The 15,799-nt window shown below is 37.4% G+C and overlaps 1 protein-coding gene across 2 annotated transcripts in view; it reads right to left on the minus strand.

The window, feature by feature from the left end:
- tmem121ab (transmembrane protein 121Ab) overlaps positions 1-12,825 on the minus strand; it is a 92,898-nt gene extending 80,073 nt beyond the window's left edge. For both annotated transcript variants that reach the window (XM_038267665.1, XM_038267666.1), the window contains exon 1: positions 12,476-12,825. The gene's annotated coding sequence lies outside the window, so the exon portion shown is untranslated. The remainder of the gene's footprint in view (positions 1-12,475) is intronic.
- Between the last annotated feature and the right edge of the window lie 2,974 nt (positions 12,826-15,799).

Here is a 15,799-nt window from a genome sequence, read left to right on the forward strand (position 1 = left end):
CATGGGAGCGAATAAGTGCACAAATGCATTTGTATCAGCCACACACACTCCCTGACAGATTAATGTGGATCCGTGTTATGCTGACAGTCCAGGCATTTAAGCAGGCAGGGTTGCGCAGGGTGTAAGCTGTTTCCTGTGAGAGCTTTGAAAAATGTGAAAGGAGACCCATACTCTCTGTCCCCACTTCTCCTCCAAGGAGAAGAAACCATTGAGAACGCTGTATAAAAATGTAAAAACAGGTTGTACAGTCTGACTTATAAAATCATCAAAAAGGAAAACATCCCTATTGGATAATGTTGGATATTAATGATTATGGACACTTAAATCCTCCAGAGCCTCCAGCTCCAGTACATTACTTTGCTTTGTTCATTTTTGTATGGGACTCAGATTTTGCCAGCATGCCCTCGAGAGCATGTGCATAGCTGCAGAGCCACAATAAAGTGCATGAATTAGATATGAGGTTGATATAGATATGTAACAGATCTGTTGGCCTTTATACTGCGTCGCTACCAGAAAACTGTACAATATAAATAATAAACAAGAGATTGGAGAAGAAAGGCAAGGTGGAAAGGTGGGGTAGTTTGTATTGTATTGCCTGAACACACTATCAGACAGGAAATGTATGTTTGATTCACTGGTTGAGCAGTGAGCTGCAGGCATTGAGGCATGCGTGTGAAAAGGACAAGACTCTCCACATCTGACCAAGCCACTCCACTTGAGCAGATTGATTTCACATCACTTCTGTATCCCCGATAACTGCATGCCTGAAGCGCTGCAATGGCTCCAATATTTCATTGCTACATGCCTACCCAACTGCACTATGTTTACAGTAGTTTTTAGTGTGGGCAACACCACAGTTTGTGCATTTGAATGGAGTGGGTGAGTCCAGTGGAGGCTGTGAAATGGTGGGTGCTATGTTTTTGTCTGTGCTCATTTTTTGGGGTGCAGCACCAACAGCTGGTAATGTTGCACATAATAACATTTTTGATAACATGTCACACATATCGGCTGGAATCCGAGAAAAGAAAAAACCTCTGTTGATACTTTTGTTTTCATTTCCTTGCCAACACTTTGAAGCAGGTTTTCTGAGCTAGTACAAAAATATGGAGCATTTCTATGGTAATAATACCACTTGAACATTTTTATACCTTTTGTGTACTCTAGTTGGATGTTTTTGTGATCAAAACAAAGTACTGCACAAATTTGAAGTAGAGGAATATGATAAATGGTTATAAATGTTCCTTTTTTTATTTAATTTTTCATTCTTTTCAAAAATCTCTTAACAATGATGAAAATATATAGAGAGCAATCCTAGAAGAAAAGCTTTTAGAGGATGCTATATACTCTGCATGAACCAAGATATTTGTTCTCAATCCAACAACCTACTAATTGGTTTATTCCCTTTCAGCAATATCATGTAGTGTCTCACTGCTTGTTCTCAACATGTCTGTGCAGAAGTTTTTTCTTGTGGGCTGTTCAACTGCTCTACCTGTGATTGTAAAGGCTTTAGATCGCTATGTTTAGGTTGAAGAAGCAAAACCTCCTGCATACTAGGGGCTTTCAATAAGTAATGCACCTGACCCACTTCCAGTTGTTTGATCTAGCTGAAATTTTGCATGTACAGATGTTTATATCTCTATAGATTAAGTGGCAGATTACAGTTTTGAACTAATTGTAGTTTCTGATTTTAGTGTTTGAACTTGAATTTGAATTTAGGGTGTTTGAACTGAGTTTTAGTTTTTAGTTTTATTGAAAGGATCCCCATTAGCTACAGCTATGCTGCAGCTATTCTTCCTGGGGTCCTGAAAAAATATATACATTAAAAACAAAACTAAGAATACAACCAATATTTGAAAGAAAAAGAAAATACACAAACACATATACAAATACATATACAATATATACACATATTAACGTACATATGTACCCTCATGCGGGTCTGTTGAGTATTGTGCAACATCCGATTATTGTATTTGAAGGACGCACACCACGGGAGAGTTTTAAATAAATTAATGTAACTCATGGTGATGATGCCCCATCATATGACCTTGCAAAAAGTTTTACAAGGTCATATGATCGGGCATCATCAGCATAAGTTACGTTCTTTTCATTTTTCTAAGCCATAACAAGGCTTTTGTTGGGCTACTCTTTAAAAGCCTGGAGCTTAACGCAACCCCAGACATTTTAAACTAAGAAATCTTTCTGGATGGGAAGAGAAATGTCGACAAACTTGGAAAACAAAGTCCCATGATTTGTTTTTAACTTTTTTTGCGATTTCCTTTCATCAAAGTCTCCTGTGGTCTGTGTCCTTTCAAAAAAAAAAAAAAAAAAAAAATTTGGTTGAACAGTCACTTCTGCTTGCTTGCAACGTTTGCTCTATAAATTATTGTAGTGGGGTCGTCCCAACCCTGTTGCAATGCAATCTCCAGGTGTTTGAAGTCTTTCCAAACAGCAACAGCATACGGTGAGCTCAGATTTCGGTCTGCTCCTTTACTTTACTTTCCTTTACTGCCCTGTGCTCAGCTAGCTCACGTCATGCCCCTCCATTGCTCATTCTCAATCGATCTTCACTGACGTTAGTTATAGAAGGGTGGACTTAGGCAGCTGAGCTTCTTGTGGGGTATGGATACTGAAAGGCAAAACTATTTTTTGTTGCTTCCACCACTATGAGAACAAGAGCAGATTTCTTGGTTCTGTGCAGAGAATGAGGCAAGTTTTAACAGTGTGAGGAAGCTTCACTTCCCAGCTGGACAACTGTTAAATAAAGTTAGCACCTCAGTGGAATGACTAACAACAAAAGATGTTTGCACATAAGAATGGCCAAGTGAAAGCCCAGATCTAAATCCTATTCTGTGACGCGATTTTGAAACCGATTTTCAACCATTCTGACTTAGCTTGAGTAAAAAGAATGGGAAAAATCTTAGTCTCTAATTGTCCAGAACTGATTGCACAACAGACCACTCTTTTCAGATCATTATTTGTAAACAAACCATAAAATATTTCATCTTTTCACTCCACTTTCTCCTATCTTTTATTTTTTTTGGTCCATAGATATAATCCTTCTTGTGTAAGTAAAGGTTTGTCATTGCAATGAAATACAATCTGGAAAGCATCAAGCATATGAATGAAATCTGATACACGGACTTCCAAAATATAACAATTAATTTCATTTATGGGTATTTCATATTTTTCTTTTAAAATGAGAATACAAATTTATTTTTTATGTTAAGTTGCTGTAGAAACAGAAAAATAAATATCTCATCTGTAATTTGCAGAGGTATTTTTGGCTCCATAAATAAGCTCTGTAGATGTATTTCCCCTGGATTTGTAAACTCTATTCTTTCCATTAGGATTTTTTCTTTGTGTACTAAAGGCTGCCTACATCAGATGTCAGTCAGGCAGATAATTTAAAAGGCTCTGTTCTGAAATGTCAAACGTGATAAAAAGGTTGTTTCATCTTAGATGCTGCTTGCCTTGTTGGCCACAAAATGTCCTGTCTTATCTAGGACTTCTCTATGCAAGGCACGGATAAAAAGCCTGATTAACACTTGGAAAAAAACAGGGATTTTTTTTACTCTTCAAGGAAAGCAAACAAACCCTTAATTGAATGTGTGAACACTGCTTTAATGCTTAACTTTGTTTTAAACCACCAGTTCTTCCAGAAATGTGTCAAGGAGAGGTTTTTAAAAAGAGCCTAGCTAATTATGGGTATTTACTTATACGGTTTATTCTGTCTAATATTCAAGCTTTTAGTTTTGACTTTACTTTTTGGTTGTCTGTGTGTTTGAGCAAAGGGTGATTATTAGAGTGAGCCAAGAGAGCAGTATGGCAAACTGGCACCAATACTTCTATTTTTTATTTCTAAAAAAACTGCTGTGCTTATATTAGCATAGATCATGCAGCAATCCATAATACATAGCTCATTAGCAAGGCTGGCATTTTTGATCCATAATTAGGGAGTGTATTTTTACGCACTGTGTTTTCTCAAACCTCAGTGTATTTTAAAGTAACTATACACTGAGACTAACACAAAATGTAAAGAGAAGTTCCTATGGCAACAGGAAAAATTGACTTTGATTGAATTTAATCTGAGCATTAAATATTGACCCATCATATTAACGTTTAAAATTTCCACCCAAAACCCTTGGACAATGAAACTCTTTAAATCAAACATTTTGCATTTTAAAAATATTTCCATACCAATAACTGACAGCAGCGATAAAAATCATCCATCCGTTTTCTGCCTCTTATCAGAGTCCCAGTGAGCTGGTGCCTCTCCAGCAGTCTATGGGGAAAAGGCAGAGTAAAACCCGAACAGGTCTGAAGTCCATTGTAGGGCAGAGACATACAAACAGACACACCAAATTTGAGATTCAAATTAACCTAACAGTCATGTTTTTGCATTGTGAGAAAAAGCCAGAGTACCCAGAGAGAACCCTGACCTGCACAGAGTGAGCATGCAAACTCCATACAGAAAGGCTCTAGGCAAGGAATACAACTCAGGACCTTCTTGCTGCAAGACAACAGTGCTAGAAACTGCACCATGTAGGCCTCAAAGAAATGAATATATTTATATTTTGCATGCAAGTGAATAGGACAAAACACGCTGAAAGAAAGTTTAAAGAAAATTTAAAAGCCGGATAAAGACCTGATCAGTAACTAGAACTACTTTTGAAAGGAATTGGGATCTGAAGTTTTTTACAACACAAATTTGTATTTTCCATACAAAATACTTTTTTTAGAAGCTGTTAACCCAGCTCTAGTTTTTGTCAATGAATATGTACGTCCATGTTTAATCTAAAAACAACCCTCTATGCTCTGATTTTATTGTTTTCTTCCTTTTTTCTCTCTTCACCCTCTCTCTCTCTCTCTTTTTTTTTTTTTGGTGTCCTGTTTTGCCAATATACCTCTGGGGATGGATATCACATCTAGATGACAACCCTAATAGATTTCCTTTCAGAAGCAGATCATTATGACTGTTGCCATAAGGTCCTGCTTGGTACTTGTGAAGCTCTCCTGAAAATGATTTAGGGAGTAAAATCGAATATAATGGTCACAGAAACGGAAAGGGAGATAAGAAGGAAAGAGTGGATAAGAAGTAAGGGGTGAGAAAGTAACAAGAAACAACACAAAAAACAAGACAACCAAGGTAAACATCAATAATAGCTTCAAGAGCAGCTGGTATTTCTTAGATATCCATCATGCCAAAGTCAAAACCTATGATGATTACACAGTATTATTCAGGGTGGTATACAGTATATGGGGGAGTGTTGGCCTAGCAGTTAGAGAAGTGCACTTGTTCTCCGAGAAGGGTGCAAGTACCCCACTTGATGCAAACAGCCTGCACTCTGGGTCTCTGAGCAAGACCCTTAACCCCTAATTGCTCCCCAAGCGCCGCCAATTGGCAACCAATAATATATCTATTATTATATAGTATTTATTATTAGAGTATATCTTAAAAGACCTGTGGTATGTATGCATGGGCATGATCCTGTATAAAGGATTTAAAAAGGTTATTCAGAAGAAAAATATGCTTAATACCTGGTGTGATTGGCCCCAGGCTTGCACTACAAGGCCAAGGGCCAAAAAGGAGGCAATCCTGGTCCCAGCTATCCAGAGACACCCAAAATCACTACGACACAAGTGGGGAGGACATAGGGATGGCCAAATTCACCAGAAAAGGACAGATGAGAGCACCTGGAGGCCGAACCCTGAGGCGCCAAACCCAAAAGGAGCCCAATTCCTGAGGGGCCAAACTCTAGAGGCCATAGTTCTGTGGTCATACCAGGCCGTGGCAGCGAGCCCATGGGCTCCACCGGTGGCGAGTCATTCCCAAGTTGAACCCGGATGAGAGTCCAGAAGTCTGAAGTTGGGGGCATGGAGACGCCTCAGTCCCCCCTCCTCTTTTTTTTAAATCATGGACTGACACTTTTACAGGAGAGTGCTTGAGTATGTCGGTCCAGAATCTGCCCTCAGTTTTTTAACACTAAAGGAAAATAAGAGGGGGCTTGCTGAAAATAAAACTCCCTTTCAAAGTAAAGTGTTTCTTTTTTAGTTTCCTTAAGAAGCCAGTATAGACTGACAGATACAAATAGCATCTTATTCATGTTTCATTTGAAATTTTCACATGACCTTATTTAAGGATATCTAAATGGATGGAAGTGGTCTACAGGCTGTAAAACACATTGTCCCTGGCACAGTGAACGGAACTGTAACCCCCTTTTACTGTCTTCAGTATTTTGAAGCTATTAACAAGCTTTCTTCTCAGATTTCCTTGAATTTAGCTCCATCTAACTTCCCACCAACTCTGAACATGCAACATGTTCAGGTAGAGGGAAGCTGCCACCACCTTTTAGCATGAGGAAGGTAAGGGTGGGTAGGGTCATGGTGGTGTCCAGGTTAATCACTACCATTTTTGCATTCACGCCAAAAAGTGCAACTTTGGTTTTTATTTTATTAAAACACATGTTCACTGTGCGCCATATATAATAATAATAATAATAATATATATATATATATTATATATATATATATATATATATATCCCTATTGATAAGCTGTTTGTCTTATGGTTTCTTAAAAAATTCTTCAACTATTCTGCGTAGGTCATATTTGAGGAATGCAGAACCAAACAAAGGTGGTCTTTTTTATAAATGATTTTCAAAACCTATTGGTTGCTCCAGACCTATGAAAATCAGAACATGGGGGACTCAATACATTCACACTCCTTTTTTAGAATTTAATGCGTAAAACACTTTAAGAACCTTTTGTCATTTTCTCCCACTCTGCAATGGTGCACCAGTTGGTGTTGCTGTATCACATAAAAGCCCAAACAACAGTATTGATGTTTGTTTTTTAATGTATCAAAATTTGAGAACCTGGGTAATGAATATTTTTGAAAGGCTTTGTAATATGCATGCAACAGCTACGGTTTGCTCCTACCTAGGTTCTGTTGTCGTTCAGCACAGTGGCTATCGATTCACTCCGCCATTTGGCTATTGATTGGTGGAGATCCCATTATGTCAGTGATATTGTAGCCCTCCGGAGCACAGTAAGTTTAAAGAGGGAGCCAGCCTCTGAAAACTGATAGGGTGAGCTGAATAAGATGCAAACAGCAGCACAGTTACATGTAGCTTAGGATAGCATGCTGTAGCCCAAGAGCTACCACTCTCACTGCTCTAGTTTATAACTATACCAAAGGGAGCTATAGAACCACAGAGAATAATGACACTGGCTGTTTCAGAAATGCAGATTTTCTTATTTATTAATGCAGCTCACCACAGCCTAATATCCCCTGTGACAGCCATTGCCTACCAGAGTGCCTTGTGTTGATCAGTCAAATTGACCACAACTCACTGTGCGCTGGGGTGAGGATGAAAGGCGGAGGATTTTCATTGGCCTGGGATGATTGTGAAAAAAAAGGGAGAGGAGGGGGTGTAAGTGAGCATTCACCACCACTGCCTACTCTCTCTCTCCCTCTCTCTGTGTTCAAACCAAGCAGTCATGTATTTATAGCAATATTGAATTTAATTGCATTTCTAGCAAAGGACGAAAAATTTTAAGAGACCCATAAACGAAATTCCAGGCATGCAGGAACACGATCCACCGTGCAAAGAGCATGTAAAGTGCATACTCATGGAAAGCAACCTGGCTTGCAATTTGTGTAATGCAAAAATATCTGAAGCGAAAGCCCATCAGCCCGCTGTGTCCTGGATACCAATGCCGGCTGGTAAGTGCTGACCCTAAGGCTGCTCGCTGTGCCATGTTTCTCAATGAGGCACGCATTGAGACACTGAAGAGGTACCCTGCTGGGTGGCAAATGACTGTTAAACTGGCTAAAAGATGACGTGAGATACTGTAAAATGCCCTGAGCTGAGCCTGTCATGAGCTCTCAAACCAACCCTGACCGTTTCATTTTCTAACAAGACAAAGACGGTTTACATAAAGGTAACAAGCAGTTGTAGGTCCTGCCCTTTGCAGAGCCACTGATCAGATTAAAATTCACTCTGTTTATCAGACAATAAAATGAGCATGAAGGATTATTTTACAATTATTTAAACACTCTAGTAATACAGAGCAGTGGTTTTATAGGGGGTGCACAGGGCTCAATATCCAGGAGAATAGAAAAACTGAAATACCTGTATGTGATTTCTTTCTTTCAAGGACACCAGAGTATGAGGGCAACATCATTGATATGATTCCCAGTCTTTGCCTCCCTCCACTTAATTCTTGTCACTCACAGTCTGAGCCAGAATATCAGACACGCTTAACACAGTGCCGAGAGTTATCCAATATTAAGTGTAATCAAAATCTTAATGAACATCATTAAAATCAAACTGTGGCTCTCATCACAGTGGCTTAACATGGCCTGGATAAATGTATGCCTGTGTGTGTTTCCCTAAAGACCCTGTTAGAGTGTCTGTGGGAAAGCCACTTGGGGGGTCATTTTTTAATTCCAAGCCCGGTTGACATGTTTTTACTTTTAAATACATATTATTTGTAAATTCTTTTAATAAGCTGGGGCATGACAGTTCATTAAGCCGTATTAAAGAAAGCAAAGAGAAATATAAATAAGGATGGTGGGTGGCCATCTCAATTTTAAGAACCAACCCAAAGGTCACATGGTTAATCCAAGCAACAGCTAATGCTCTGCTGGGATTACAGATTTACAAATTTAATAAATCCCCTAAATTTGACAGCTTTTGTTAACCTGTGACAGCTGTCCTACTGCTCTACTTATGATAGGGTGACCAAATGTCCTCTTTTGCCCAGACATGTTCACTTTTTACATTTGGTCATCTGGACATCCAGAAAAATTAGCATGTACCGTCTGGTCGCGTCAAGTGGGAAGCTAAGTGCACCATGTGAAAAACTGTCACACATGTTTCAGTGTCTAATAAAGGTGCTGCAGATCTCAAAACTCACATGGACAATGAAAAACATAAAAAAGCTGTTTAGGGTGAGAGTTCCTCTGCAAAGTTGAATGAGTACTTAGTTAGACCTGGAAAACAGAGGATGCTGTAACGAGGTAATTTGTTGAAGCTGTATTTTCTAATACGTTTTCTCACAGAAGGGGTCATATTGAGAACATTATTTGATTTTATGTATCTAAAAGAGAGCTATAGTTTTGTCACTATTTGTTTCAGATTTTGTTTTTATACAGAAAAAAATGTTGCACCATTTAGGTACAAAAAAAAAGCATGTTCTGTAATCTTTGAGAAGACTGTCTGAACCAGACTCGATGCTGGCAAAGTGTCCTCATTTTCGGAAATCAAAATATGGTGCCCCTAACTTATGACTGATTATGTATATGTGTGGGTTCCAAGTAAAAAATAATATGTCTTTTATTGGGGAAAACCAACCTGACCAATTTGTTTAGAGCCATACAGGTGTGGGTCTGTTACAGGTGTGGATCTGTTACTGGTATAAACACATACAGTTTTTGTTTTTGTTTTTTTTTTGTTGTTGTTGCTTTTTTTAAGACCTATCTGTGTACTACGACTTGCTTATTCTGATTACTCTGTTTTTTGTTTTGTTTTTTAAAAAGAAGCTTTTTTGTGTATATTTATCATAATGGTCCATAACCATATTGGTTATGCGTGTACGGAGTAAACCATTAATGGAATTGAGCCAATCAAACACCAAGCATAAGTTCAAAAAGAGAACAAAAGTCCAAGATCAAGTGACAGAATAAAACATGAACCTTGGTGTTTGCTGAAGTGGGAACTAAAGCTGCAGAGCATTAAGATTTCACTGCCAAATTGATGAATGTGTGAGTAAGTACATACAGTACAGCCAGCAGATGGCACACAACAATGTTTATACAGTATCTTCTGGTAAGTATAAACTATCAAAAAAATGACTGCCATAAAATATTAATAGAGACCCACACTAGGCAAGGCTCTACCACACTAGGCAAGACCCCATGTGCAGACTGTGCAAAAAGGCCCTTGAGACAATCGAGCGCAGAACTGCAGGATGTAAGATGCTGGCTTACTTGGAGCACCATAACCAAATGGCTAGAATAGTGTACAGGACAATCTGTGCAGAGTATGGGCTAGAAACCCCAAGGTAAGAGTGGAAAACACACCCAAATATGGTAGAGATTGATCGAGCCAAGATCCTGTGGGACTTCCAGATAAAGACGGACCGAATGGTAATGCCAAACCAACTGGACATTGTGGTGGTGGGCAAAAAGCAGAGGTAAGCCGTGGTGGTTGACATAGTAATACCTAGTGACTGCAACATCAGGAAAAAGGAACATGAGAAACTAGAAAAATACCAGGAAATATGTAAGGTGAAGGCATCAGTGGTACCCGTGGTCATTGAGCACTAGGGGCAGTGAGTGGAGGAAAAAAGGGGAGACCAGGGGAGGTGAGGAAGAGTTTATATATATATATATATAAATATATATATATATATATATAAATATATATATATATATATATATATATATATATATATATATATATATATATATATATATATATATATATATATATATATATATATATATATATCTGTCATAATATCTTTGCTTTTAAGTCCTTCAAATAAGTTTCAAGGACAGGAGATATAAATTAGGCTGTTGGAGATGTATCTAGTCATGGAAAAACCATACAGTCATGGTCTGGAAAAAAGAGTGGCAGAAATCACTCTTATTTCGAAAAGATTGTTTAAAACTACAGCCGGGAGGATTTTGATATGAGTATCCAACTCTGAGTTCTCTGTTATTTTTCAAAGTTAAGAAAACTAAAAGAATCTAATAAATCAACTCTTAAAAAGCACAAATGCATTTAGTTTTGTTTCTATTGTATTACAGTGTATTACAGTATAAAATGATTGATTAAAATCACTATGAATAACTGTTTTATAAATTTTCAGTAAAACTTTAACCATGAAGAAAGCACAGATCCAGCTCTTTCTGGGTGATACTGATACTAATATGAGGAAGGAATTCAAAAATATTCCAGTTTCATCCATCAAAGTACAAAGTTCAGGTTAGTTTTCCATACATAGCATCAATACTCATTAAAATGCAAGACAATACGTGATGAAAATACACAGTTCATAACTAATTTCCAATCAAACCAATACAAATTATACAGACCGATTCAAACCAATTCAATATGATTCAGTTTTATTCAAAAGTAATACAGTGGAGTTAAAGTCAGTTGGTATTTTTGGTAAGAAAACAAACAAAAAAAGAAAGCAATGAAAACGTCAATTAAAGTCCACCTGATTTCACCTTGACTTCCCCCAAGCATAGCAATACTTTTAATCTTTATCTGAAATGTTCACCTTCATCAAAAATAAAGCAGGTGTCATTTACAGATTGAAAATCTCTCCACACGTTCCTGCATTTAACAAATTAATTCTAAAGCATTTATAAGCATCTGAGTGGAACATCATCAGTCAGAGTCAATCAAGAAACAGATGCATTTACAGGATTAATAAGAAGAAATCTTTTTTTCAGGAATTGATACCATTTTATTTTATGTTAAAATATCATGATATATTTTATATTTTATTACCTTTGTGCAAATATGGTTATACTTAGAACCTATTATACAATGAAGTTCTCACCACCGGCCTGTGCTTGAAAAAAGACTCAGAGAGAAACGTTTAGAATGAATGGAACACTAAATCTTTTTCTTGGCAAAAATAAATGATACTGCCATAAAATATCAATAATTCCTACACTACATCTTTGATCATATAGCCTCATATCTATCGAATGCGTGTTAAAGCACTGTCACCTGAATATTAACCCTCATTTTTCGTATTTAAGGGCATGGTTTAGGTGATATGAGAGCTCATGTGTGCAAGAAATTGAACCTCTTCAACTCAATAGTTGGAATTAAATGTGCTGGGTGAACGGGGTTAGCGTCATTATCAAACAGTCAATCTGAAATATGGTGACGTGAGATCCACGGGGGTCATATGGATTATAAACGGTGTGCATGTGCGCGTGCTGGGGGTGGATGGGGTGATTTTTTTCCCCTTCTCTTTCCCGCGCGCGGACCTTAGGCACGAGCCGCTGCTGCTTGGGCACGCGCTGCCTCTCAGCCAGCTGCTTTAAATAAAGCTGACGAGAGCAAAGGGAAGCTTGCCGTTTATCAATACAAAAATAATTTTAAAAAACACTGGTACTGTTACCATTTTCCAAATTATTTTTGGTTACTGCTTCGCGTCTTGCGTTTATCATCTCATAAACCTTCCAGACAATTATTTTTTTTTGCATATGAAAAGCGACTAGAGGAGTCAGAATGAAAATAGATTAAAATGAAAGAGCTGCGTAAATTTTAAATGCTGAGACGTTGAACTTGAATAAAACTGGACTTGTTATACATAAATTTTAACCTTTATAAAAAGCCATGCTTATTTAATGCGTGCCATATCTTTTTAGAATCCCACCCAAAATACCTTAGCTATAGCGAGACGAGGAAAGCTGCTTTTTTAACTTTGCTCTCACCTCCAGTTGTCGGTGGGTCGCAGTCCAGGATCCCCTGGGTGTTCAGTCTCTGTCCGTGGTGCTGAATCTTATCTCGGGCTCCGCGCAATGTGGCTTTGTAAATCCGCTGCGTGGATGCGCTGAAAACGCCGGTACAACAGGAAAAACTGCTGCCTGGCGCTCAGAAGTTAAAGAAATTCCCAATCCCAACACGCCGAGCGACAGATGCTCGAAACCCGTTAGCGAAATAGGTGAGTTCGCATTTAGGATCGTGAATATTGAAAGCGAAGCCTGTTGGCCAAATGAAACCGCTTTGGCAAGTGTAATTGCTGAGGCTTCTTGGCCAGCTGCTTCTTCCTCCGGATAGGCTTAAACACCTACCCCTCCTCCCCCACCCCCTCTCTCTTCCTTCCACCCCCCTATCTCTCTCTCCCTCTCCTGTTCTCAGTCTCTATCAATCACAGCTTCCATTCAAATATGTTGGAGCGACATGAAGCGGGAGCCTAATTCTGTAGACTGCATCAGACATGAGCGAATTACTGCCAATGCTGGCACAGGGCTCACTGTGATAAAGGCATCGTTGATTGGACTATAAAGTCAGAACTCAAGGGACGGTTTATTTGGAGAAACATCTCTAATACATTAGGCGTTTGCCTGTAGTTTTAAACCATGAAAGGCCTTTTCTGTTGAATATTTTAATTGCAAATGCTGCTGTAATTAATAATAAGAAAAAAAAAAGAAAAGAAAAATAAGATAATTTGGCAACATGCCATTCTTGTATCAAGCAAAAACCTTATCCCGGAGCAGATGAGATACTGGTAACTAAATGCAGAAACTGTTATACAAATTGTTTAAACCATGTAAATATTAAAAAAGAAAAAAAAAAAAACCTAAAGAAAATGTATAGACTTCTATTCACATTCAAAACCACGTTAAATAAGTGATTTACATGTAAATCCTAACCACAGGTTTCCTATGTGTTTTGGGAGCATTGTATATGATTTTATGAATGAAAAAGTGAAGAAAATTTGAACCAATGTATGATCATTCTATGACTAAGGAGTAATCAATATGACACTGTTTTTAAAAAGATGAATCTGTATTTCTAGTTTCAGACTGAAACATTTACAAAAAACCAAAGAAAAACTAACAAATAAAAAACAACCAAATCGAGAAAAAAAAAAACAGACTGAAGGTTAACCCAATGTAACATCAATGCATCATTGTGTTAAAAAAAAAAGAAGAAAAACCTAGATCCCAAAAGAACTACGTATGTCTATAACTGGTGCTTTTAAACAACTGTTTCTGGAATATCAAAAAATATCATCCGTCTGACTTTGAGTATCTCCAAAAGTATTAAATCTGCCTGCCACAGCAGCTTACTCAACTTCAAAGTTTGAGACGTTCAGATAAGTCCTTCCAAGTTCTTGTTTTTGCATTCTGCTAAAACAATTCTTACTGCTGCCAAAGTCTTTGTTGTTGAGTCAACCCCATAAATTACTTGCAATAACATTTTCACAAGACAGCTGATCATCCTTACAAAACTTAAAAACCAAAGAACTTATAATTAATAATTATAATATAATAAGCTACTATTGAACTTACATTTTTAACAGTGTCTTTTAGAGGCTTTTATTTTGTTAAATTGCGACTTTAGACCAGAATCCAGAATGATCATGACCATATCATCCAGCCCTACTCTCAGCTTTTGTAACATGTACAAACTTGTTTTTGTTAAATTCTGTCAAGTGAAAGACCTGTGATGTCAAAGAGAGCATCTGGTGTTTTTTTTCTCCTTATTAAAGTGAATGATGAGAATTTTATGATAAAGATCCCGCCAATCGCTTTGCTTCTTATGGACTTCTGCTAACTATTACAGTACTCATAGCAGTTGACCTCTTTAGATAACCCTGAAGCTGATCGTTGAGTGACTTGCTATTGCTTATTGTGTTAAATGCATTATTTGGGAACTTTAGGTTTTTGTCTATGTTGGTCTTGTTTTGTTTTCCATTTATTAGTGTTTTAGATTGATTCAAGCTGATCACCCTTTTATTTGCTTATAGAATTTTGCCTTCACCCTAAAATAAGAGCCAGCAGTTTAAAATATGTTCTTCTTAGTATGAATGATCTCTCTAATCAAACTTCACACTGCAGTTTTTTTCACCAACACCCCCTTTAATTAATTAACTAATAACTCATCAGTAAATACTTTTATTTATTTAGCCATTTATTATGGCTATCAGATCTGTGTGTTTTTGCTACTATTACTACCAGTAAGTCGTTTACTGTTAGTAATGGTAAATTATTTCATTTAGTTAGTTAGCACTTTGATCTGCTCTTGGTCAAGACAAACGCATCCCAAGAACCACCAAGAATTTCAAATGAATGAAACTTTGCCAGATTTTCTAGCAAAGACTAAGGCAGAAAGTAAATCAGCAGTGTCCGCCTGAACAAAAACCGTTATGTCAATCTGAACCTAGCTCCCATATGCTGGCCTTAAATCTGGCCATTCTCCTGGAATATATGCAAACTGTTTAGTTTTGTTTCTTTATTCTTTTTATTCGTATTTTTTTGTATTCTTTATTTATATATTTCTTTATGTTTTGTGTAGTTTTACCATTTTCGGGTTTGTCCTTATTTCATTCATCTGTTTTCCAGCCCTGTTAAACCAGTGCTCCCAAGGATTATTGTTTGATTTTTATTCAAATTTACCTTCCTTTTTTTTTTTTTTTTAAAGAACTTCAAAGCCTCTGTAAATGTATCAAAGAACCCTAAAATGACCTGCCTCAATTGGGACTTCAAAATGGCCCTTTGCTTGGCCCAGAAAAACCTCCCCACAAACAACATATGTCATTGTCAGAGTGAAAGCTATATTAAAGGCCTTGTGAATTCATTTTCTGAATGTTTCTATAAAATAGCAATCCATCTAAAACTTGCAGTTGCAGCTCTGATCAAAGGCAGAGGTGGACAAAACAACTGCTTACTGCCTTCCACATACAATGGCCATAAATTCCTCTGACAGTAAAACCATTACAGTGGCTTGAAGCTCTTCACGATTTCACCTGTTACATCTATAACCTGTAATGTAGTTTTTGTGGATTTTATATGACAAATACAAAAGTGCAAATTTTTAAAGTGTTAGGAAAACAACTTTCCTTAACTAATAAACATGAAAAACTGTGACTTCTGTGTGTACTTAACTTTAATACCTCTAAATAAGATCAAGTGCCTTCAGAAGTCAGCTAATAAGTAAATATTCCCCCTTGTTTGATTCATTTTATCTGTTAGTTTAGGCTAATGGCCAATGGCGTAAATATCGGCAAGCAGAGACTGCAGTTGCTAAGG

This window comes from Cyprinodon tularosa, unplaced genomic scaffold (genome assembly GCF_016077235.1).
Source record: "Cyprinodon tularosa strain WSP-4 unplaced genomic scaffold, ASM1607723v1 ctg68, whole genome shotgun sequence".
NCBI lineage: Eukaryota > Metazoa > Chordata > Actinopteri > Cyprinodontiformes > Cyprinodontidae > Cyprinodon > Cyprinodon tularosa.